Source organism: Hyperolius riggenbachi, chromosome 2 (genome assembly GCF_040937935.1).
Source record: "Hyperolius riggenbachi isolate aHypRig1 chromosome 2, aHypRig1.pri, whole genome shotgun sequence".
In the NCBI taxonomy this organism is placed as follows: Eukaryota; Metazoa; Chordata; class Amphibia; order Anura; family Hyperoliidae; genus Hyperolius; species Hyperolius riggenbachi.
This window is the reverse complement of record NC_090647.1, coordinates 351808580-351833904: the sequence shown is the minus strand read 5'-3', so window position 1 is coordinate 351833904 and position 25325 is coordinate 351808580. Positions and strand designations below refer to the sequence as shown.

The following is a 25325-nucleotide window of genomic DNA, read 5'->3' as shown; positions in this document are numbered from 1 at the left end:
ACAACCAGCCCTGACATCATGGGTCTATTCCTCTTTAAAGAAAATATTACAATACACAGGTCCCAAATATTTGCAGGAGTGTTACTATGCATAACGGACCCCATATCAAAATGGTCAACAGAGGTCCATAGGTAACGTGCCATTAACTCTAAAGCAATACTAAGGTATATGAATTGTTTTTTATGAGAGATACCCTGTAGATTTTTTATAGGTGTAGAGCAGGTGTTTCAAACTATACATACATTCATTATTGAAACTTATGTGACTAATGTTTGCTAAAGCAAAACTGACTATGTAGCTAAATAGTGTGATGTTTTGCTGCAGGTCCCCTTAAGTTGTGGTCTGCCTCTAGTTGCATCCTGGTATCCAGGAAAAGGCAGATCCTGTATGATTAATTCACAACTTGATGGCAGAGGAATAATATGCTTATTATTTATAGAAGTCAAGCTGCTTGCCTTCCTGAATGTATTTGAAAAGAGGTATTTTCACAGAACAAGAAACAGACCATGCTATACTAACCTTGAATACTTAATGAACATAATATACAGCATACACTCTGCTAGACATGTAAGTGTGAGGCAAAAGCAGCCATAATTTTCTTTATTACTACGTACTGGAGCAAAAAGGCTCAGTCTGAGCATCTGCCAATGTGTCTGTGTTCCTTCCTTCACAGGGAGGACTCTGGAAAGAAAGGGAGGGAGTTAGGGAGAGACTGAGCAAAAGGAGTGTGAGAATAAGAGACAGTGAGGGAAAGAGAGAGAGAGAGAGATAAGGAGAGAGCAGAAGAGGAGGAGGAGCATATACTGATGCAGTCAGCTTGCAGTATCCTGATACACACATATATATCCACACACTGGACCTGCACCCTCCCTCCTTGCTGCAGATTCCTGTCTGTGATGTGAGCAAGAGATACACATAAGTATTTGCTGCCTTGGCACTTGTCTTCAGTATTCAGGTACTATATTTGTACTATACTACAATGCTTGAATGGCCTCTAAAAGTGTGCTTTCAATGCTTTACTCTGATTTGCCTAGATTTAGTGCAATTATAATTTAGATGTCTAAATAGTGCATGATTTGGGTTTTCCTAGTAGGTTGTGGATGATTATTTAAGTGTTTTTTTATGAAGATTGTGCCTTTTGGACAGACAGTATTACATTTAAGGCATGTGTGATAAGCGGTCTACAGGAATGCATATACTGGAAGAGCTTGCAGCTGAGGGAGTCTCTAGATTTGGCCAGTTAAACCTGGCCTTGCAACCTCAAGTCTAAGTCGGCTTAACTAGATTGCAGAACTGTGGTCCATGATGTACTGCATAGTAGAGGTGATCTGATGAGCTAACAACTTTGTAAAAGTGTAGTCATGTAGATTCTTATTAGCATTTATAGGCACCCTACATTATGGAGTATTATGTGTGATGAGAGGATCTTGATTGTTAAATAGCTGTTAGAGATGCAGTAAAAGAGCCAGAGAGGCCGGTAATAGGTGGGATAAAGTGGATCAGTTGCCTAGAGCAAGCAGTTATGTTATCCTTGTTTCACATCTTCTTGTGGAAAGAACAGTACAAAGATATACACTGTAAGAATGTTAGTAAACTTTATCACATTCTCTTACCTCTGCATGTTGTAGATTCTTGAGACAGGTGCTTACAGTAATCTCCTGAGAGGAAGTGCTAGACAGGAGTGTCCGGACATAATCAGCCCAGGCTTGTGAAATGGAAATATGCATTTTCTGAAATTAAAACTTAAATGTGCCATCCCCTCTCCTCAGATAAATAAAATACTTATTTACTGCTGAGAGACCTAAGAGCTCTGCCTGGGGGCATTTTTTCTTTGCTGATGGGGTTGTCCTGTACTCAATTTTGTTCTGTGGTTTGCAAAGAAGTGCATTTTGTAGTCCCTCTGGTAAATCAAGCAAATCATAGCTGGCTGCAGATTGAAATGGATTGTTCATTTCTCATAAGAAATTATAAAATGTATTGTGTATCAATGGTACATGTTATAGCATCTTTTACACGAAAGTGGGGTTTTTGTGAAACAGATGAAACTTGGCTGGTTGCCCTGAGTACTATCTTTTTTCCCCTCTATTTAACTTTGCAATTTTTTTTGTAAATTAGCTACAAAAGAAAGTAAGTAAACAAAAAGTCAAAAAGTGATACTAAAATGCTTATCAGAAAGACAGCGACAGTAAAATGAGCTGTTCATTGACATTAATGACGAGAAAACATTCTCTACACATCTACTGATCTGGGGAAGGAGTTCATTTTAGCCATTCAAAGCCTCAAGGCAGCAGTTCACTGACCCGATCCCATCTAACTGATCATCAACTTTAGGCTTGTTTGAAATACACATGATATGAGCACTTTTTGCACATCAGTAATTGTCACAACCTTACGTAGAAACCTGTGAACACCTGTGGAGAGGTAAGCACATACTGTCATACATAGGAAAGCTCATTCATAGGTAAGTACATACTCTACTCCTAAGGAAGTCTCCCAGGCCTCTTCTTTACTCTCCTGTGCCCACTTTTTTTTCCTAAGTTTCTCTTAAGAGATAATTTTTCATTGTCGCGTTAAAATAACCTTTCAGCACTTTGCCATTGAAAAAGTACTACAAAGTAAGTGAAAAAGTACTATCCACATTAATTGCAGTATTTTATTGTTTGCTGTTGGTTTGTAAAGTATTTTATTGACAAGGTGTGAAAATATCACCTAGGAGAAAAAGTTAATTGCATATGAGTCCTGTGTACATAAGCAATTATCTTTTTCGCCTGACAGATCTCCTAGGAGAGAATTTCTCATCTTCTCTTTCTAATAGCTTTTGAGCTCTTCCCTTAGTTAAAAAAGGATCAAAAAGTTGGTGAAATAATGCTATCAAAAATATGTTGAGTATTTTCTTGCTTGCAAGTGGTTTAAAAGGTATATTTTGATAAGATGTGAAAATATCACCTAGGCGAAAATGTAGGATAAAAAGCAAGCAAGAAATACTCAAAATAATTTTGGTAGTTCTTTTTCACCTTTTTTGTGGTTTTTTTTGTAATTGAAGTCCTGAAAAAATTATTTTAAAAAGAAGATGAAAAATTATCTCCCAGGAGAAAACTCAGGAGAAAAACATCAATGCATATAGGCCCTGGTGTCTTCTCATTTACAAGATTGTGAATGGGGCCTTAGATATGGTGAGTATTTAATAATCTAGATTATTCATGCCCAATGCCCGATGTATCACGTAATTGCTAGCCTTAAGGTACTCCTGTATTCATAAAAACACACATAATATATGCTGTATAAGACGTATATCATTGCTGATTATTTGTGATAGCTTAGGCACAGCTAATTCTGCCTGATGTCTTTCGCTGATGATAATCAAGATGCCATGGTTTCAGGGGTGTTGTACTAGGAACATCACTGAGTCACTGTAAATTATCTCATTTCCTTGGAAATACATTCCAGTAAAACTCCGGAGCAAACTTTTTTCTTAGTCTGTAATGTGAGGATGAGTTGGTACCCCCATTAGGTTGTTCTTGCCATTTCTAACTATATTGGGAGGTTCCCCTTTTTCATGTTTCTTTGACATTTAGTTTCAGGCCAGAAAGTAAGATCAATTCCAAAATGTCACAGTTGTCACCAGAACAGGGCTGGGGATCAATCGTTCCATGGTTTCTGCTCTGGCATAAAACATCAGCCTTAGTAACTCCCATCATTTTGGGATTTCTTCTAAATACTTTGTTGTATATCTGGGACAAGTGAAGAAAAGTCTCTACACAGAAGACAAAGATAGCATTAAAAACCTGACAGGGCTTAAGCCTTTCCAAATCTATCTTAAGATACAAAAGAAAAGTGTAGTGTAGGATTTTATGTTCTATTTTATCTCCAATTGTCAAATGTTTAGACCCATTACACCTGCTACGTAATAGTTCTGTGGTACCCAAATCACAACAGCAGTTCCAACACCTTTGAACTTTGGAAAACTCAACATCAGTTTCGCAGGGTCTCACATTTAAGTCTGGTACACACATCCAATTTCTATTGGCCAGTGATTGGCCAATTTTACTACTTCCATGCAGTATGAGAGATTACCTACACAATCTGTTCATAGTATTCACAGCCACTTGACCCTCATACTACATTTAGGTGGTAACATTAGTCAGTGATTGGCCAATCAGTATTGGATGTATGTATGCATCCTATTTCCAGGAACTGAGAAACTGATTTAGAACGCAGATCTGTTACAGTACAGAATCATAAATTCATATCTAATAATAATTTTTAAAATAAATGGTGTGTGTCTTAAGGGAACACACTTGTCTGCTAGAGGCAGCCATTTTTGGCAATTTAATTGAGTGAGCCTATCTGATGCATGGCCGGCTTAACTCGGACAAACTGAACTTGATTCCTGCATTTCTACGGTCAGTCAGTCACCCCAAAAGAAAAACCAGGCAGTGTAATTTTTAGTGCATTAGATGCTACATTCTCCTGTCATGGCTGCATGGTGGTTCAGTGGCTAGAAATCTTTCCTTGCAGTGCTAATGCCCCAGGTATGACTCCCAGCCAGAGCACTATGTGCATGAAATGTGTATATTCTTCCCATGTTTGTGTGAGTTTCCTCCCAGATCCCAACATATGCCGTCAGATTAATTGCCTTCCCCACATATTGGTCCTATGACGATGGTAAGGACATTAGATTGTGAGCTTTGAGGGACAGTGAGGGTCATTAATTATGCAATGTATTAAGGCTGAGTAAAATGTCAACACTACTGTATATAAATGCATAATAATAACAATAACAATCTCATGACATTAACAGCTACTGTGTTAGTCTTATGACAGGTTAGCTTTCAAAGCAGACTTAGTATCTTTGCTCCAATGCTTTCTCTGTAATTTAATGAAATATAGCTAAAGCAGACTTTTTTTTTAATTAAATCCTGTTTTATGAGACTGACTTTTGTCCTGGAAGCCTTAGTATTTCTCTTATGATTTAATAAAATAATGCAGACCACTTCTTCAATTATGTCCTGTTTCATGAAACAGATTTTTCTCCTAACAGTCCACAGAGGACCTGCAAATGTTGTCATATATGGGTGAATCAGGGTGAGGCTTTATATAAAGGCTGTGTTGCTGGGACAGTGCAAATGTTCAGATATAATAACATGGGTAGTTCAGCTCAAAAAAAGATATCTGTTCATCAAGTTCAACCTGAAAAAAATACAGAAATAAAGTAATTACCCTTGCCCTGTCCATATCCCAGGCATCTATATGCATATATTACATATTTACGTCTCCTGTGAACACTACATATACTTTATCTATTAAGTGTGAGCTTAAAACATATTTATTATGGGTTCTTTTCAGTTTGTAGTTCCGATAATGGACAAAAATGTCCCTGCTTATCTTTTCAAGTCTGATAGGGTAAGGCAAATAACTGTTCAGACATAACTGTAAACATGTGTTCTACTCGGTTTATAAGTAGGTCCCGACTCCCCATATCTCAACAATGGCATATTCATCTGAAATGAGAAGTGCTGAAATTTAGCCTTGCCTCCTGCTATGCACTTGGTCCACTTTTGCCACACAAGTCCCATGCAGGGCTGTGAAGTAAATACAAACATCATCCAACTCTAACTCCAACTCCTCAGTTTATGAAACCACCGACCACCATTTATGAAACTCCAGGTACCCAAAAATTGCTCCGACTCCTCGACTCTATAGCCCTTTCAGGGCTATGGAATCAGTACAAAAATCATTTGATGCCTTCGTTTATGAAACCACCCACTCCGACTCCCAGTACCCAAATATTGCTCCCACTGTGACTGTACAGCCTTGGTCCCATGACAGCCACACCCAGGTCATGTCATACCCAGTCTCCATGTCATACCCAGTCTCCAATGCAGCTATCAGTGAGGTGGAAGGACAAACCTAACAGTCAAGAGTAATCTATAGTAAGTGGATTGAATGCTGCCTTACTACCTGCTAGCCATGAAAGACAAAATTACAGGGTTGCTGTATAGTACATAGGTCACTATGTAATTCATGTTAACAAAGGAGGTATCTAATTTACTTCAGGGATGTAATGTTTTAATAAACTCCATGCGTCAATTGTAGAGCTGAATTCTGGGCTCAGCTTCTCTGTACCTGCAGCATTTAGTAAGCCACAGTCCTTATCATAGTAAAAATGCCTTAAAATAGCTTTTTTAATTTTTAGTAGATTCAGTCACGTGGCCAATTGTGACCCCTTGTCAAGATCCGTGGCTGGTTAGCATGCAATATCCTCTATTACAGCAGCTATTCTGGCCATAGGAATATACTTTTCTTGGCACTGGGAAAAAAGGTATTATGTATAGCTTCAGTTATCTCAGCACAGATCTGGAAGGACAGAACTAAGAGGAGGTAGTCCAATGATTACATATTGTATAATCCAGGGTTTTAGTATTGTGGCATGTTCAGGAACATGAGTGAGGAGGGGGCCCTAAGTGCTCTTGGTGCTGAAGGCACTGTGTCTGGAGTTCAGCTTTAATTAAGCATTGCGTAGGAGGTGTAGTAGCATTTCATAAAGTATGTCCGCTTTTTGAGACACTGTCAGAAAATTGCCAGAATATGTTAAACTTCAACAGCTACATATTAGCAAGTGTATTTATAGTTCTTTGTCTCTCTGGCAATGTGTCAAAGTATTCAAACGTTAACTTGTTTGTTGATAAAGTTTTATAGTGCTTAATCACACAGAGAAGACACAATTTGTTCAGTCACACCTGATCTGGTCATACTTACTGATCTTATACACAAACAGTAATAAACATCATCTACACGGCCTTATGCTTTAGAAGGAGGTGACCACTGGTATAAGCAACCACTGTCACCCACTACAGCACAGTGGGCCATATCCATGCCAGGGTTTACAATAGACAGAGAAATGGAGAAATGTGTTCTAGTAGATGTACCCCACATTTCCTTATTCAGTCCCATCAATTAATTTGAGCTGTGCCGAAAATGATGACCTTGTTCCTTAAAGTGTCTGCCGATCAACCCCGGTAACAGGCTCAATCGGGTTCAGTCTAGGTCTTCCGCGCATGCACGGACCTCCCGTGCATGCACTGTAGACCTAGACAGACGCGGCTGAGCCAGTTCTGGGACTGATTGCGGCTGAACGGCAGACCACAGGAAGATGGCGAAGGACTCACACGTGCTTATGGGGCTGGAGGAAGCCCCGGGTAAGCATTGATTCGTTCTAATACTTAGTCTCTGGCTTACTTTAAGGACTGGAGTTCGATAACCCTGTAGTACAAAATTTAATGTAAAAAATCTTCAAAAATATCCCTTGCAGACTGAAGGCCTGTTTTTGGAAGTGAGACATTATTTTCTGAAAAGCACTAATCAAGGGTCCTGCAGCCCAAATCTCACATAGATGTTTAACAAAACTTTAATATAATTACTGTACACATTTCAAAGTTTAAACTAATAGCTTAGGGATATTTATCTATCTCTGTACCTCTACCTACCTGGAATGGTGTCCAAAGTTTGTCTTTAAAGCCCAACTAAACCTACAATTGAAAAGTACAAAGTCTGTGAACTATTAGGATAATACGTGTATCCAAACTACCAGTGTCTAGAGACAGAATACTTGTGTCAAAGGCCTTACATGCTTAGCAATCTACACTACATGTCTTCTCCTCTCCTTTCTGAATTTAGCTGCTGGGCAAACCAAGTAGGTGTGACCATGTGACACAGAAATCAGGAAGAACAATGGATAACAATTGACTGCAATTTCCATTATTTCATCATTACAGATGAGACCATGTATCCTCTTTGTGAGTAGTTCACTGGAAGTAGGTTGTAAACAATTCTGCTAACAGGAAACGTGTAAGACACTAGAGATTTTAAGTCTATGGATTGGTGCGATACGGTAATTTGAGGTTTTTCCTTATTCATCTTCTGAAAAAGAAGTTTGGCTTTAAGGATGTCTCTTTCTTGTCTATTACACAATTAAACAGCACATGGGTACTAACTCACAAAACCCCAAATTGTAGTGTGCAGACAGCACCTGTTACTTTTACCGGTATTTGTTGCATCAACATAACACCCATTGCGCACATACATAGTGCATCTTGCATACTTAATGCATGCGCTGGTCATATAGCGCACATTATGCAAATAGCATATGCATGTTAAATAACTAATGTGTGCATTGTGTATCTGATGAGAGGTGTGCTATATGTGCAATGCAAGTCATGTTGATATTGTAAATACTGGTGAAATTTTTGTGCATTGTCTATGAATAGCAGTTTTACTGGGAATTTCTAACTCAGCCCCATAGACTCATTCAGCTTGCTGTCATCACACAGATCATGCAATTTTCAGTTGTGATAATGGTAAAATAGGGAGATGGTAAAGTATATGTATTAATTTATTTGTATGCTTATTGTATATAAGAATGCAATCTTAAACTGTAACCCTACTTACATGTAAGAACAATTTCATCCAAGCTAAACTGTATTTCAGAAACTTTTGGAAACACTAATAAAATGAGCTTAATGCACCTACTTATCATTTGCTTTGCAAGGCCCACCTAACTCACAGGTTTACTGGAGGTTGTGGGCTTTGAGCAGACATTTGGCTGAGTGAATTTCCTATAGATGTTAATAGCTCACAGTTTAAACAACTAAGACTGGGGTGTAAAGATAAATGTTATTGCTGGAACCATTTGTACCATGTTTCAGCCCTTCAGTACACACACACACACACGCACGCACGCACGCACGCACGCACGCACGCACGCACGCACACACACACACACACACACACACACTCTCTCTCTCTCTCTCTCTCTTTCCGTTGGTCACTTAGAGTGCTTTCTCTGCTAGCTGGAGGGCTGGAGGCATCCCTGACTAATAAGCTATCATATCATGACTGTCAGTCTCTTGTAAGGAGACTTGGCTTTTGTCGGACGGGAGAGGGGAGGAGGGGGTGATTAGGAAGTGCAGGGACTGTATTGTCCTGACACCAAACAAGATCTCACCCATAGAAAAGAGTGGGAGGGGATTGCAGTGGCAGGCTGGCCCTCAGCCCACCCACAGTCCCCTGTGGTGCATACCAGAAGCTCTTGTGCTGATCCCACAATGTATAAAGGGTGATATGCACATGTACCACGCCCCTTTACTAAAGTGAATGCAGGAGCCTGGACCATTACAGTGATGTAATATCCTTTTTTTCAGAAACTAACATAGTCCCAGCCAGGCATGGTAGTGGCTTTAATTTCAGTGAGGCTGTCCAAGCATTTGTGGGTTATGTAAGAGCACCAGGGATATGCAGTCAGATCAGTTGCTGAGTAACGAGGGGAAAATAACAATTTTTCCGGGGAACTGATAGTAACTAGTGGAGACAGAATCTTTTTGTGTATATAATGAAAAGTTTGCTCTTATATTGAATTATATTAGACCTTTAGCAATGTCGATGCTTTCCGATGAAAGTGGGGGCTCTGTTAGAATGCCTCCATTATCTCTGCACAATGCTGTCTGCCTGACGCTAACTTTCTGACTGACCTTCATACAAAGACTTCCCAAACTTCCCTTCATACAAAGACTTCCAAATAGTATTCTTTTACTATCCTTTTATAGACGTAAAATGACCAATGATACACCACAGTTCTGATACTCCTATTTCCGGTGGCACATGTCTGCTGCCAAATATAAACAACAGCTGCAACTGGTGCCTAGTGCTGGTTCAATTTAGAGGACCACTATAGTGAAAAAAGTAAGCAGTTAAAATCTGAAAGAACCGACTAGTCCATCTCCTTATAGTGGATTCTCAGGGTTTTCTTTATTTTACAAAATATTTTCTGAACGGCAGTTGCTAAGTCTATCTGCCAATATAGTAAGATACCAGCCAGCCTCTCTACTCACTTTCACACTATTTTGGCAGTTAAACTTAGCAACTGCCATTCAGGAAATGCTTTTGATTAAAAAAAAAAAACTGAGAATCCCCCATAAGGAGATGGACTAGTCCAAAATGTGTTGGTTTTGGCAGATTTAAAGAGGAACTCCAGTGAAAATAATGAAATAAAAAAGTGCTTCATTTTATAATAATTATGTATACATGATTTAGTCAGTGTTTGCCTGTTGTAAAATCTTTCCTCTCTCTGATTTACATTCTGACATTTATAACATGGTGACATTTTTACTGCTGGCAAGTGATGTCAGTGGAAGGAGATGCTGCTTACTTTTTTAGCAGGTGGAAACAGCTGTAAACAGCTGTTATTTACCACAATGCAACGATGTTCACAGACAGGAAACTGCCAGGACCATGGTCCTGACATCACACTGTGGGAGTAGTTTCACCACAATATTAGCCATACAAACCCCTCCAATGATGGGAAAGGGGGTATCAGCTACTGATTGGGATGAAGTTCAATTCTTGGTTACGGTTTCTCTATAAACTGCTTACTTTTTTGCTGTTGTGGTACTTTAACACATTTTTTTGTAAGGAAAGACGAGAATAAGGGGTTTCCTCCCTATTATGAGCAAGTAAACAAGACAAATAACATTTATATTGCTTCATATATTCAGGAGAGTTGATTTCCTTTTGAATAAAAGAGCCTGATAAAGAGAGTAAACTACAGGAGAAGCTGCTAAGCTTTATTAACAGGTTCCGTAGTGATATTAGTGATCACTACAGGCGGCGCCATAGGACATTTCCATGGTAATATTACAATGGACAACAAGTATAACAAGCAGATAGATTAGCTGAAACAGCAATGGTAACTATGTGGCTGCTTCCCTTCTGCCTCCACTGGCATAGGCATTGCAGCAGCACAGGGGCCCCATGTCCTCTAGGGTCCATGCAGCTTCCCACTGGTTATCCTCTAGGCTCTTACCCATGTATTTCTCTCTGTAACCCATGAGGAACAGGGATAAGCTGTGGCCCAGTCATACACGAGTATAAAATGTGTCCTATATTAACACCGTGCCCACAGTATGTACCTAGGTTCATGTGCTTTTATTTTATCAACATCATTTGGATCCATCCATGATCTGTTATGATTATGGCCACTCACATGGGGCCCCTTCATTTATTCTGCACAGGGAGGGGCGCACTGTTGGCTTTGTCCACCACTGTCCACTGGTATTGCTTTTCCTGCTTCTGGTTTATGGTTGCCTGTCTCTTTAGCTTCCACCAGCAATGTCTGCTGTACAGTCTTGTTCCTTGGTTATATTATGTTTACTCTGACTGCTCAGTTGTCACCTCAGCAGTAAGTAATTTCTGCTATTTTGTCCACCTTCTGTTAAATATGGAGAGTTGTGTTAGAGCATCTGGCCTCTCTCCTTTCTCTCCCAATAACAGTGGTTCCCCACAGTTTGTCTCCTTCTGCTCCTGCTGAGTATAGAGAACCGAGGTGAAGCATATATGCAGAGCAGTTATAGAGCAGATGTTTGAAGTGGCATTCTCACATGACAAAAAGAGCCAGAAATATTGTGCAGCCACTAACTATTTAACCCCTTGTGCATGTACATTTTGATTAAAGAGGAACTTCAGCCTTAACAAACATACTGTCATTAAGTTACATTAGTTATGTTAATTAAAATAGATAGGTAATATAATCTCTTACCCACCCTGTTTTAAAAGAACAGGAAAATGTTTGATTTCATGAGGGCAGCCATCTTTTTGGTTGAAATGAGGTGACAGGGAGCATGAGGCACAGTTCCAACTGTCCTGTGTGCTGATCACCCCTCCCAGTTGCTAGGCAACTGAATAACAACATAGGAAATCCCATCATGCTTTGCACAGCATCAGGGGAAAAAAAGCCCGGGCAGTTTTCTTTGATTGGTGGAGTTTAGCTAAAAATGCAGCTAAAAATGATGCTTTGGTAAGAAAAACAAAGTTCTGATGCTGTGAAACTGTTAAAGAAACACCAAGCCTTTTCAGTTCTGCTGAGTGTAGATTTTTAGTCCGGAGGTTCACTCTAACCCCTTGTGTTTGTACATTGTGCATAACCCCTTGGGCTTGATTCACAAAACCTTGCTAAAGCATAGCCTGACCATGCTATGTATTTAGCGTGCAATGTAACGCGCGTGAAGGTTTGTGCGTGTAAAGATTTATGTGCGCGTGCTAACAAAGGTTGTCGCGTGTTAATTTGCGCACTTTGCCACATTACTAGCGAACGCACGTAAATCTATATGTGTGCAAACCTTCATGCGCGTTACATTGCGTGCTAAACGCATAGCTCAGCCGTGCTATGCTTTTGCATGGTTTTGTGAATCAAGCCCCTTGTGTGTGTGCATTGTGCTGAACCCCTTGTGTGTCCATTGAGCTGAACCCCTTTTGCAAGTACATTGACCATTAACCCCTTGTGTGTGTACCTTATTCTTAACCCTTTTGGTGTGTACATTGCACTTAACTCCTTCTATGGGCTCGATTCACAAAAGAGTGCTAACTGGGTTAGCACGCCTAAAAGCTTTTGGCATGCTAACTAGGGTGCTAAGCAGTTAGCACGCCCAAAGCTTTTACTGATCATGCGCAAAGTTTAGCGGTGCGCAGTGCACGCGAAACATCGCACCAGGTGTGACTAAAAACTCCGTGCGACTTTCTGGGCGCACCTGGTGCGACGTTTTAGGGGCACCTAGTGCATCGTCTTAGTTGCACCTGGTGCGACGTTTCACGCGCACCGCGCATCGATAAACTTGCGCGCACTAACTTAGCGCGCAAAATTTTGCACGTCCTAAAGGGCTTTAGGTGTGCTAAGGGTGTTTTAGTTTGTTTCCTTTTACCCTTTTGTGAATCAAGCCCTATATGTACATTGTGCATTTCCCCTTCTGTGTGTGCATTGTGCTTAACCTCTGAACCCTCTGTGTGTACATTACACTTAATGTCTTGTGTGTTTACATTGTGCTTTACCCCTTATGTGTGTGTATTTCCCTTAAATGCATTTGTACCAGCAAACCTTAGTTACCATAATTTGAAGAGGAACTTCTGGCTCCCAGCAAAAACCCATGCACATCCCCGACCCTCATTTGATTTTGACAACTATCCTTTGTTCATTGCCTATACCCAACCAATGCTCCAAAATCTGTGTACCCTACCAACAGTAAGAGACCATTATGCTAATTTCAAATGGAATGCCAGAATCCCTCATGTTGAAATGAATTGCTCCCTGGTGACTATTAACTGCTAACACCCTGCTGGCAGCATTCACTCCTGATGGCTAATGTCATTCTATAGTTTTGCTGTCTGTCAAATGACAATGTAAGGAGCAGTACTACAGTAACTAAAAATCATCCCAATACAGGAAGCACCGCAAAACAAATGTTTGTCCCAATAACTCTCAAAAAATAGAGCTCAATGGTCGCAGGCAGCCTTGGAGCCAAAAAATTGGTACCAGCGAAAGGGGGTGTTATTTGTTAACTGTACCCTCCTGTATAGTGGTATATAGTGATGACTATAAACACTTATTAGACAAAGGGTTTACAAAAAGATTAAAAAGTGCAGAGGTTAAGGGTGGATAAGAGTGGAAAGTACTGGAGAACTTTATTTACCCAAAAGACCTGGAGTAGATTTTAAGACATTAGGCAGCCCCATTTGTCTCCTTGTAATTTTGGCAATGCCTTGGTTTGGTGTCTGTACTCTTTGTATAAAGAGTGATGTGTTGAAGATTCTAATAGCTTTTTCACCAATTCTGATATTACCATTGCATCTTATATTTTTTTATTTAGAAAAAAAAAACTGCTTGGCAGCAACTGCTCTTGATTCTGTCAAAAGAAAAATGCTTAGTATACTACTGTTCCTGCCACTTTGTTTGAAGAGGCTGCACAAGTTAATTGATTATACTTTCTGATTTCAGCTGCTCCACCATCACTTGAAATTAAAAGTTTGGGTTGGTACTGGTGGGTTACATCTGCTGGAGACTTCAGTGGTGAAATCTCCCTCCCCCAGTTTGTGTTTCTTCCCCTCCATGGATGCCATGGCTGAAATCCTGTGGGGAAGCATGACATCAGCATTTAGCTTCTTAAGGGAACCTGAGCCTTTTGCTTGAGCATCCTATAGAGGCTTCTTTTCGTGCACTCTATTCTCCCACTGCCAAGTGTGCACCCCCTACATATCGGGGTTGCACTCCTCTTGTGTGACCTGTACGGCCGTGTAGTTGACGCAACCGTGCTGCAGCTGTGTGGTTGTGTCAGCAGCATGTCCACCCTACAAAGAACATCAGGGCAATGGGAGCCAGTATATATATGGGAAGCAATCTCCAATATTCTATCCTCTGATAAAGCGGTAATAGTTGCTATACATGTGAGGGACAGTAGTTACACTCAGGACACATACTGTACTTATTAAAGAGATTATGGTAATACAGGCATTGATAGTAGCACATTTTTTGTGTGTAATGGCCACTATGTACATGCCCTCAACTCATGCTTGGGGAGTTTGAGGGGATGGGAAAAGCTGGCAAACCTGATTGGCAAGTAAAGAATAGCCACCAGAATATGGATATGTATGCTGACAGCAGCACACCCATACAAAAGTGAATGTAAAAGATGGAGAAGGCAATTTCAGTTGGAGGAGCACATATAACACTGACTATTTAGTATTTTTTTTACTATTAAACGTCAGGTCTGATTTAGGGACCCTAATACGTTAATGTTTACATACAAACAAAAATGGGCCAGAGTGGTCAGTCATCAATTAATCTACCATTGTTTTTCATGGTCTGTGGGAGGGTCCAGAGCACACAGAAGGGAGAACAAACAAGCTCTAGGCAAGTGGTATACTGTGCGGGAATCTAAGCTAGAAACCTAGAACTAAAATGCAATATTGGTAACCATTAAGCATTTTGTAATTTTGACTACTGCTTAATTCCCTTTTGCTTAATAATATGATCTACCTGTATCATATAACAGTTGAAGACATGGCACAGTAATACAGAGTCTGTCAGGATAATGAACAAGCCTGTCAAAACAAGGTTTATCATGACATGATGCAGCTGAACTACTGTTATTGGTCAGTAAGCCATTGATAGCCTTGCTTCGAGATGACACACATTTTTTTTTTACTAAGAAATGATTTTCAATTTTTTTCCTTGAATCCTTAACCCTCCAGATTATAATATCACTAAATCATTGCTATGCACAAATCATACCTGTAAATTCACCTACAGGGCCTACATGGGTGGGAACATTCTGTAAACTGCACTCTGATAAGGATGTGCAATATCTAAAGAGGGCAATAAATAAGTTAAGAAGCGACTGGAGGTTTCTCTGTAATGGGCTTGTTTAGCTTTCCAGGAGATGCTTTAGAGGTGATTCACTGGTAATTACCTTGTAGAGATATATCAATAGCAAGTAGACTTGTGCATTGTGACCTAAATGTCTACCATACCAAAGGACATGGTACCAACAGCTTCACATGATGATAAGTCAATTATTGTAAGGCTGGTTAAGCGGTTAATTGACCCACTAGCAGTAGTAGTAGTAATGAAGTCAATGACCTTTTCCTTTTCAACTAGATTATACAGATGTAATTATAGAAGGATGGTGGGAAAGCATTGCAGCCAAGACCAGATACTTAGATTTTTCAGATACAGGAAAAGGGCACCAAATATTAATGCAGTGCAGGTAACATTCCTAACCATTTATGAGCACCGTAAATAACTTTAGTGTACTTTTGTGTGTATTTAACACTGTCTGGTTATGTGCTTCAAACCTGCATCAAAAACAAGCATGCTAGCTTTCAAATACTGGAAAACAGCTTGTTAATGTTTTCAAGACATTGATCCAGGAGCATTTTAGTGGTTAAGAACAGTTTTTTTCTTGAATTCCGAGACAAGATTCACCCAAGCTGCTTAGGACCTTTTCTTTTGACTCCCATTGGGCCAAAATTTGGGTGTATTGGAGAGACAGGACTAGATGGGGCTGTCATTTTTATCTTAGTGATGTAAATGTAAGGGTCAGGTCATTTCTATAATGTCAACAAACCCTAATGGAAAATCGTAAATCAAGCCTGCTTAGCTTTCACATTATACACTAAGTAACATATCACAATGGCAGATGAGATCATACAAATTAATTAGAGATGAGCTCTAATGAAAAATATTTATATAGCTATGTTATAAGGCCAAATAAACTGCACCTCTCATCACTGAAATAACTTGTTAAAGTCAAACTAAATAAACCAACATACAGTATATGTTTGAATTTGCTGTTTTGCTGAATTGTCTAATTTCTTTTAAATTATTCAGTTTTTTTATATATATTATAGCTGTTTCTAGTTAAACATTTCTTGTCAGTTGGGATAAAGTCACAAAAATGGGAGGTATTTGAAATTATACTTATTATTTAAACTTCTGCAGCATTAGGGCTAAATAAAAATACTTTTTAAAATCAGTTTTTTTATTTTCACACTGCGGTTGAAAAATAACAAACAGCCATTTAGATGATGACTTCAACTGAATTGAGAAAATGAAAAAATAAAATTGTTCCTTATGAATTAATAGAATTTGAGATGGTAAAGATAAAAAAGCCTGTTCTAATTTCAAGTATGGAGAACCCAGATGGCTCATCTTGACCCAGAACCACTAGGACAACGTCTGGGGCTTAAAGAGACCAAAAAGCCCTCTTACTAAAAAAAAAAAAAGAAAATAAAAAAAGCTCTTTGCTTTCTATAAACATAAGGTACTGTATTTGCATTTATTCAACTTTAATGCTCACCTGAAGTTAACTCCCCACCCCTCCCCCCCCCCCCCCCCCACACACAAAGATTAGCCATACCTGAGACCTCTACCCCCATTATCTAAATAGCCCCTCAATTCCTTTGGTCTCTTTTCTGTCATGCTGCAGTCGCTCCTCTTTAAAAGCTCGGACACTGCTGGGCCACAGCTACGGCGCATGCCTTGTCCCATCCATATGTCTCCGCAATCCTGCTCCTGAGAAGCTGTGCACGGAATCTGAGGCTGGGAGCATTCAGCACATACGCTGGCTGGTCCTGACTTCCTTGCACAGCTGCTCAAGAGGGTGATTGAGAAGGCAAGCAAATGTGGCAGACCATGTATGATAGCTGCAAGGTTTTAAAGATATTGCGGTAATAATGTTTGGCCGAGGACTCAACAGCTTCCATGTTGGATCCCTGGATGGTGCTTGCACACAGATGGGACCATGATTGAGGACATATCAACAGTGGTTTATCCACTTATGTGCTTGTATGCTGATATGTCAATATTGGCATTTCCAGCCATCATAAATGGTGAACCGCACTCTCCATAGAGGAAAGGATCTAGTTTATACTTTTAAACACAACAAGCGCTTCCTTCTTATCTTTTCAGAGACACACATCCAGACTGTCAAGTGTACAAAAAGTATATTCATTTTACAGAGCCACTCTAATTCAATATGTGTACAGCCATTTCAGAGCTTTTGCATAGATTAGCTTGGCTCTATGAGGTAGTGCCTCACAGTCTTTGTACAGAGCCCACACTGTGAATATAAGCATGGTTCTATTCTAAACTAGGCATCTCGGAGCCACATAAACTAGACACATCTGCATTGGTAGACCACACATTTTTAGTATCTGCAGCCTCTTTACTAATAGGTAATAGGTATTTGAAAAATTAGTAAGGTCAGGAGAGGCTGGGGTTGGTGGAGGGTGGTTAGCATCAGGATCTTAGACTGTATTAGTGTTAGGTTAGTGTTATCATTTAGGTTTAAGTGAAAGGGCAAATAATGATTAATGACTGGGTGGAAAAGGCTCAGATGTATTTAGTAATGGAGAGATCTACAGATGTATCCATTGAAGGAGAACTGCACATATGTATTTATCAAGGGTATATATCCGGGGGGGGGGGGGGGGGCGGTTATTAAAGGAGACATACATAGATGAACAATTAAGTTAAGAGGGATACACTTAAAACATCCAATCATTTGTGAAGAAATTCCTATTTTTTAAGCTCTCTCTTGAGGGAAATGAGGTTGCTGAAGGTGAAGTCATATCTAGAGAGGCCATTGTACAGTATGTCAATTTGAGGTCATTGTACGTATGTCTCGTATGTCAATTTAAAGCAAATCTTATTAAATACAATGTAAATCTATTGAGGGAGACAATGAGCACTATCCCTATTTATGCTTTTCTTTATGTGTAACACTGTACATCATTATAATGCCTACAGTTATATTAGATTGGAAGTAACCGAGATCAACTCCCATTAACCTGTGAAGATAGGAAAATGGGGGTCACTGTGCATTACAGAAAATACCAGGCACAATTAGGTCATTTGGTGATGAGCCAACACAGCAGCTTTAATATGTCTGCAATTCATTTTCTTGAGACAGCTGTGGCTCTGGCTTAAAGTGGCCACCCCGTCCCATTTTCATCTGAATTTCTGCACATTAATATGCTGTCTTTAAAAAAAAACTTCAATAAAGAAAACAACCCAGCCTATTGAAGAAGTCACTGAGGAAAAAATCCTACATTTTAAAATGTCATTGTTATAAAGTAACACGGTACTCAAAAATGTAGTTTACCCAACACAATAACACAATAATAATCTTGCAAACGAGATCTGCAAATATGCCTATATTAATGGTTGGTGTTAATGAACAATTGTATTATTGATAAGATCATTCAGACTGTTATGCTGGGCATACACGGCTCGATTTTGCCACTCGATTCTCCCGCTCGATCATTTCCCCGCTTGATTCCGCAGTCAATTCTCTTATCTTCCGCTCGTTTTTCTTATCTTTTTCCATTCACTGCAATCCGGAATCGAGCAGCAAAACGATCGGGCGGGAGATCGAAGATGTCGGAAATTATCTATCGAGCCATCTGAACCACCCTGGCGTTCTTTTAGAATGGCCAGGGCGGCGGCGCAGCACATTTTAAAATCCTGTAGCTAGCCTAGCGGAACCCCCCCCCCCCACCCCTTCTGATCGCCTCCGGCGATCAGAGCAAACACGAAAGCCCGTTCAGAACGGGATTTCCTGTTTGGCTTCCCTGTCGCCATGGTGACGATTGGGATAACATCATCAACGTCATCCACGTCATGGCGTCGGAGGGAGTCCCGATCCACCCCTTAGCGCTGCCTGGCGCTGATTGGCCAGGCTGCGCAGAAGTCTCGGGGGGGGCACTGTAACACGGTGGGTAGCAGCGCATCGGTGGCGAGCGGCGGCGATCGATAACAACATGCTGCTAGTGTGAAAAATTGTGAAAATCGGCCCACCAGGGGCTGAGAAATCCATCGCGGCGGTCATGGACGAGCTGAGCTCGTCCATACCGCTAAGCTGGTTAATGGCTCAAAATCGAGCCATGTATGCCCAGCATAAGGGCTCGTTAATACTAGGGGCATTTTCTGCCTTTTTTCCAGCGCAGGCGATTTTTAAAAATCGCCCACAAAACATGTGTGCAATGAATCTCTATGAGAAGGTTCAAATCAGCGTGGTTCGTGTGCTGTGCTTTCAGCAAAGCGGTGTCTGCACCATTTTTGGGGCATTTGTGTATAGGTATAGGAAGAGCGCTAAATGCTCAAAAAAAGCTTTATGTGACGATTGCATTCTCGTTTTTTAGAATAAATACATTGTATTTATTATTTTCCAGGTCAAAGAGTTCACTTCCTGACTTGCGTCAGGGAGTGAATTACAAAACCGCTCTGGAAAAGCACTTAGAAAAGCGTTTTTACCAGAAACGCAGCGCACACTGGAAAGCCGGGAGGGGGGAAAAAGAAGCGCACAAAAATGCAAAACGCTTGCGTTTGCGTTTTCGATTTTAGGTGTGAATGAGGCCTAAGAAGGGATTTAATGAATGCAGAGCATAAAGCCCCATCTCCACGATACATTTTTCCATCTGATTGACCAGTGATCTGATAAGAAATTGCATCGTGTGTAGATGTTCAAATTGTTTCCGATTTTGCATTGATAAGTACCCAAAATCAATCGGAATCGATCGCATCGGTTGGAAATTATCTAATAGATCCGTCCATCTGACTGAAAATTGTACCCTGTAGATGGGGCTTAAAAGAATCCAGCTGGCAATCATATCTAAACTAGTTGCATAGGCATTTATAAAAAATTTGCCACCCTGATTGACCAGTTCTCAAGAGAACAGTCAATGCGATTGTTCAGGATCAATTGGGCCCACCAGCTTCTCAGTTTTCATACAATACGATCGGAAAATCTGATCAAAAATACAATGGTTCACTAAAGATTGTACCATTAATGGGCACCTTTAAAGCAAACCCAAGGCGGACTTCAGCTAAAAAAACCCGATACTTACCTAATTAGAGGGATCCTCCGTAGGCTTCCCGCCCTACCACTGCTACCCAGGACCCTCCTGAAGATTGCATCTGCGCTCCTCATCGTGCACACGCTCTCTTCTTAGGTAATTATTTACTTTTTTAAATTTGACTTGCCTCAGGTAGACTTTAAGCTTTTAACTTTGTATTCCACTAATAGATAAGTGTGGTTGGTGCAGGAACCAGCTTTATGCTGTTATGTGTGTTTTTATGCACATATTTCCGCACATACTGGAATACACGAGTCTTCTGGATAAGATCTTCTGTGTTATCTTTCATGTTATTTTTGTACAAACTATAGCTCACATCACATGAGCAGTACATATCTATAGACTAATATGACGCACAGTTATGTGCACACTTGGGTCGAGCAAGAATTTGTAGATTTCAGGGACCTCCTCCACTTGTTTCTTATTATAATGCCTACAGTTATATTAGATTGTAAGTAACCGAGATCAACTTCCATTAACCTGTGAAGATAGGAAATGGGGGGTCATTGTGCATTACAGAAATACACATCACAATTAGGTCATTTGGTGATAAGCCAACACAGCATATTTAATATGTCTGCAATTCTTATTTTGCTGTAAATTTCCATATGAACATGTACCAATTTTAGTGATATCTCAATCCACACATTAACTATGTATCTATTTATACTTGTATTACTGGATGTCATAACTGTACAGTGTCCTGAATTCTCATGTATACTTGCTCTCCAATATTCAATTTGTATTGAGTACAGCGATACCGAAGATGTTGGTGCTAAATAAATAAAAAATAATAATGATTTGTGCATTCAAAATTTTACAGTGACTTGATTGAGAAGGTACGTGATACGTGCAAGAAGGTACGTGAAGGTTTGTGTGCATCATGCCCTTAAAGTGAACCTGCGATGGGGTCTTATATATAAAATGTACATACTTGGGGCTTCCACCAGCAAACTTCAGGCAGTCCGGGGCCAGGTAGTCCGCAGCTGGCCAGCCCGGGGCCAGCTGTGCATGCACGCCCTGGCCATGGCCGCTCACCTGTCTCGCTCCCATCACCGGGAGAGAACACTCCCAGCAATGGGAGCAAGACGGGAGCGTGTTCGGCTGAACTGCACCTGTGCCGAGTGGCCCCCGACTGGATGGCTTGCCGGGGCCAGTTTGCAGGCAAACAAGGAAGCGGAGGAGGACAGCATGAGGGTGATATGCCTGGAAGGGGCTGGAGGAAGCCCCAGGTATGTATATTTTATATATAGATTTCCATCTCAGGTACACTTTAAAGGGGTAAAGATGTACACTCACACTTGTGAATAAACCCCATTATCTTGCTTGTGTTGCATCTCATAATATGGAAACAGGCTTAAAGATTCACGCCCTTGTTCCTAATATCAATATCCCCATGCAAAGGACAGAAAATGTAACGCTCCAGGTATAAAGTGATGATTCTCACACCCTCCTTCTAATGACAATCTCCCCCAGGCAGAGGACATCAACATGTTATGCAGTTCACAGATTTGACACCAATGTTCTTCTGTGCTCTTACACGGATTTCACTCTCTCGACAGTAGAGGCCTGTCTCTGGTTAGTCCTTGTGCACAATGACAGATTTATACTTTTTCTGCACCTAGGCCAAGTGTGTTGTGATTCCCCTTCCTTGTGCTGCAGTGCCCTTCCCATTCCATTTGCAGGCCCCTGTTTGATGTACATCCATGTACTACAGTGCATCTCTTCCATGGACAGTTCCCTTGGAGATTAGCTTCCCTTATTCGTGTGTTGCTCCCCATTTCATCCTCCTCTTTTTTTATGTCCAGGTGCCCCCTTGGGCTGCAGCTGCCTAAAGTCCTGGCCTTTGTGGCCAAAAATCCGGCTTTGCTTGTACGCTTAGGTGTGCCTCTGGGATGCAGTCTCACAGTGTCTCACAAGATCTCATTCCTCCTCCCAATATCACACTTATGCAGCAGTACGCAAGCATCGTACTCATGGTGCATCGTACTGCTGAGCAGCGCCTATGATGTGAATGGCAGAAGGGTTGTCTATGCCCTTTTGTTGTTCTTGCATGTCACACGCTTCCAAATGCGCACAGAAGCACATCATGATGTGAACGAAACCTAAGGCTTGGTTTACACTGATTCAGTTGCTGTCAGCTATAACGCAATGGTCAACTGATCAGAAGGATTTTCCCATGTTTCCCTATGGGTCAGTTCACATCTATGTTATAACACATAGATGTAAACTGACTCCTAGAAAAACGTGGAAAATTCCTTTTTATCAGTTGTCTGTTGTGTTATAGCTGACAGCAAACTGATTTAGTGTAAACCCAGCCTTTTCCACTAATGCTTTGTACACACACTACATTATTTACCTGAAATGATAATTTACAATTGTTTTGTATAACAATTAATACAGGTGTCCCTTAGCAACAACAATCCCAAATTCAGAGTACTGCTATTGTAGTTTCTGCTGTTTCCAGCAGTGGGCCACATCCTACTTATCCTTTCCCCTCTTCATAGAAAAGAATAAGCTGCTCTGCAAAGACATGAACAGGTCATCTGTACACTGATCAGCAATAAACCATTACTCGAAGCAATCACAAATGCTTGTTTTGGATGCCATAAATACCAGGTCTGTAGATAGCTTCCCTCTCTCCCAGTGCAAGTTTAGTTCCACCTTAAATGCTACATATAACTTGAGGTAGTCCACAGTTTACAAATGTTCAACTGACAAATGACCCGCCACTTCAAATACCCCAACCTGTTGCGCTGACGTTACGTCCACAACAGAGGCAGCAGGACATTGTGGGAGGTGAGAACTGGGCACAGGGGGGTGGAAAGAGACGCAGAAGGGGACAGAAGCAGAATAGAGAGAGAGCAAAAGGATAACAGGAGGCACAGAGAGGGCAAATGGGTCAGGAGGGGACACAGGAGGACAGTAGTGGACACTGCACACACAGAAAGGGACACTGGAGGCACAGAGGAAGAATAGGGGGAAGTGGAGACATTGAAAAGGACTCAAATACACATCTTGTTGAAAAAAGGCCTGCTAAAATAGCTATTTGTAGCCGCACTTAGCATATGGCGGCCATGATAGGGTACGTATGGAAGGGTGGGTTAAGGTTAGGCGGCTACCTGTGGCGGTTTAAGATTAGCTGCCTACCGGGGGGAGGTTTTGGTTAGGTGCCCACCGGGGGGAGGGGGGGTTCACAGGAAGGGGGGTTTCGGTTAGGCACCAGCAGGGGAAGGTTAATGTTAGGTCTCACCAGGTGGGAGGTTCTGTGTGAGAGTAGGGAGAGGTTATGTAATAGTAAAATTTCAGTGAATATTACCAATAATTTGCTATATGAATGAAGTTGTAGAATATTGGTTCATTTGCCAATAATCTACTACCGACTATTTTCTGCATCTTTTTCAATGAGCGCCTTTATCAAATGTACGTGGGTGAAGATCTGGCACATAGGAGGTACAGGGCAACAGAGGTGACAAAGAGAGGGATTCTGGAGGTACAGGAGAACACTGAAGGCAAAGAAGAGTCCCAGGGGGACAGAGGTAGCTTAGAGGGGGACACTGGCGGCACAGAGGAGGCACTGGAGACAGAGGTAGCACAGTGTTTCAGCTTACTTAAACATTCTGGTTAAGAACAAACTTACAGTCGTTAATAGGAAAAAAGGCACCGGTGTCTAGTGGACGAAAAGGGCCCCGCCATAGACTGTAAAGCATTTATCGTTAATACGGCGCCCAAAGCCCAAAGAGCGCCCGATAAATATCATTAACAACATTAGAACATTAAAGTTTTTTTTAAATGGTATCGTTTTAGAAGCTTGCAACTTTATAGTTTTTGTCATATTATCATTTGTATGTACAGATTTTACGTTATCAAATATATTATCATTTCTATGTGTGTAAGGGTGTTTGTGCAGGGGTAGTGGCTAGGGTTGGGCACCATCGGGGGGGTGTGGCTAGGGTTAGGCAATGCCAGGAGGGTGGTTAGGGTAAGGCACCAACAGGTGAGTGGTTAGGGTTAGGAACCACCGGGGGGAGTGGTGGTTAGGATTAAGCACCACTGGGGGGTGGTGGTTAGGATTAAGCACCACTGGGGGGTGGTTAGGCACCACCAGGGGAGTGGTTAGGTTTAGGCACCACCAGGGAAGGGTTCTGTTTGACAGTTGGGTTAGGTTAAGCTGTATTACAACTCACATCATTATCTCCCGTCTGTTTTAAAACGGTATTTATCGTTGACAGTTTCGTTAACCTCCTTGCCGGTTATCCCGAGCTCCGCTTGGGGTAACCTGCGCAGGAGGATTTCTTAGGCCCCGCTGGGCTGAGTTTCACAAATTTTTTTTTGCACGCAGCTAGCACTTTGCTAGCTGCATGCATATCTCGATCGCTGCCGATTCACCGCTACCCGCCAGGCCGCCCCCCCCCCCTCCAGACCCCTTGCGCAGCCTGGCCAATTAGTGCCAGGCAGCGCTGAGGGGTGGATCGGGATTCCCTCTGACGTCCCGACATCCTTGACGTCAGTGACGTACTCCCGCCCCATCGCCATGGTGACGGGGTAAGCCGAGCAGGAAATCCTGTTCTGAACGGGATTTCCTGCTCGCAAAGAGCGCCGGCGGTGATCGGAGTAGGTAGGGGGATGCTGCTTGTCAGCGGCTATCATGTAGCTAGCTCTAGGCTAGCTACATGAATGAAAAAAAAAATGAAAAAAAAGTGCTGCGCCGCCCCCTTGCCGACATAATTGGAATGGCAAGGGGGTTAATATTTATCGGTATTGAGATTTCGTTATCCACTGGAGCCAATTTGTTATCCAGCCAGGCCCTTTTTACCTGGTGCGTCTACAGTCCATATCTCCTTCGTTAATTGGAGACCACCTGTAGTGACACAAGAGGCTAAGTTCAAATTATGCACATTGCTGCTTGTAAACACAGTGAGGACCTATATCGTTGTATGGGCATATTCACATCTCTGCATTGTAATGGATTATCTAAACACACTTTCTACAGGGCATTTATGGATATCATGTGCAAAACTGCGAATAGTACATAGCAATTCTTCATGCTATGGAAATAATGGGGATGTTTCAAAATGTAGAGTGTG

General features: G+C 41.3%; 1 protein-coding gene across 1 annotated transcript in view; it reads left to right on the top strand.

Annotated features, from left to right (window-relative positions):
- The first annotated feature begins 841 nt into the window (after positions 1 to 841).
- CNTN2 (contactin 2) overlaps positions 842 to 25325 on the top strand; it is a 146488-nt gene continuing 122004 nt past the window's right edge. The window contains exon 1 of the mRNA XM_068269585.1: positions 842 to 955. The gene's annotated coding sequence lies outside the window, so the exon portion shown is untranslated. The remainder of the gene's footprint in view (positions 956 to 25325) is intronic.